The 1,677-nt window shown below is 41.0% G+C and overlaps 1 long non-coding RNA gene across 1 annotated transcript; it reads right to left on the bottom strand.

The window, feature by feature from the left end:
• Window positions 1-394: 394 nt before the first annotated feature.
• On the bottom strand, window positions 395-1,511 carry LOC114072886. The gene is made up of 3 exons (XR_003574245.1): window positions 1,453-1,511; window positions 633-749; window positions 395-475 (listed from the first exon to the last, which is right to left on the bottom strand). It is a non-coding gene; the product is annotated as an uncharacterized LOC114072886 (long non-coding RNA).
• Between the last annotated feature and the right edge of the window lie 166 nt (window positions 1,512-1,677).

Here is a 1,677-nt window from a genome sequence, read left to right on the forward strand (position 1 = left end):
ACAATCTATTGAAACATTGATTTGGTTTCACACAGACTCTACTGGACTGCCTCAGGATTTGTCATCCAGCTCGAGGGAGCTACAGTCACACAGTGCATTGGCACTGCCACAGGGCACTGCTTGGCTTAGTGCCTGCACAGTGCCCCAGACACACACCTTTCATTAGCCAAATTCACTTCTCTTGTGCTTATTTAAACTCGCTATCAGATCACAGTCCAATCAATAAAAAAACCTAAAATTATTTACCCTCTGCCCCTGAGAATAGCAAGAAATACTCTCAGACTTTTTTTTTTTTAACTCTGTTGACACAGTGATGTGTCTTCGGCCCTCCATGTTCACTTACATTAGCTTTGTCCTGCATATTCCGAGGATCAATCAGAGTATACAAAATCTCCTTCAGCTGATTATCTCCTCCAAGCCCAGGGTCAGCATTGTTGATCAGCTGCTCAATGATCACAATGAGGAGCTGGTCATTCTGCAAAAAGAAACCACGTAAGAAAACACAAAATAAGTCCTAGCAGGAATGGAATGAGCTCCCCAGTTTCTGCAATTTTCTTTTGAATTAAAAGGAAAGAGAGAAATTGACACTTTGTTTGGCTTCTTATTTCCCTCTTTGACCTAAATCTACTTACCTTGTCATTCCGATGGATCTCTTGCAGTACAAAGTTGAGGACCATGGATGGATGAAAGTATACTACATAAGACAATATATCTGTAGCAACAGATCTAACTTGCAAATCATTCATTCCCTAAAACAAAAGAGATTACTTTGTTAGAGTCTATCAAGTTGAGTATTTAGGATCAAGTGAAGCTGCAAAGAAGAGACACTTACAAGTCTGGACAATGTTTCATTACAAAAGTTTCTAAGAGGAAAAACATAGTAAAATACTTACAGAAAAACAACAAGCAACCAGACAGATCTTTTACCACTCTTTCCCTTCTTTCTGGGAACTTGAGAGCCCAACTTTAGGCCGGAAACATTCACATCGCCCTACTTGCTACACTATCTCAGACACTGATCTTCTCTACCTGTAATTCACAATTTATTCCCTTGGTACAAAATGACCAGGTGAACAAATCAAGGTTTACAACAATTTCTGTGCTCATCTACAGGCCACAGGGATTCAGATAGCATTGTGTCTGACAAAAAAAACAATCAAGCTGCCACATCAAGAAGAGTCTCTCTCAAGGGTCACACAACCTTGTCACAAGGACTGCACTGCCCACAGACTTCTCCATCATGCAGAGTAAAAACAGCAAAAACAACCAAGCCAAGGCTACTCCAGAGTGGAACCATGGGTGATTTTAGGAGGCAGAACATTACAAGGAACTTCCACTCTCAGCAGACAAAAAGCTTTCCAATCAGACTTACATGAGGCAGATCCAAAACCCTGGCGAAATGGCTGAGAGCTTTTCTAGTTTTAAGAAAATCAGCTGTAAGCTTTCACTTACCATTAACCTTTTAAGAGTCGGAAGAATTTCAAAGTTTGCCAAAATGTTGAGAAATTCACGTCTCTTCCGAGGTAAGGTGAGAGAAAAGGCGCAGAATTCCCGGAAAAACTTCACCTAGTGCACAAGAAAAAAAGAAGGTCGGGTTTCTTTGAGTCAGAAAACTCTTGGAAAGGAGAACACAGTTCCAGTTTGTGTTAGAGGGAGGGTGTCCAGGCTGATTCTCCA

The sequence above is a fragment of the Empidonax traillii genome, unplaced genomic scaffold (assembly GCF_003031625.1).
Source record: "Empidonax traillii isolate 1590-97213 ecotype Southwest subspecies unplaced genomic scaffold, ASM303162v1 scaffold4319:size9754, whole genome shotgun sequence".
Taxonomy (NCBI): domain Eukaryota; kingdom Metazoa; phylum Chordata; class Aves; order Passeriformes; family Tyrannidae; genus Empidonax; species Empidonax traillii.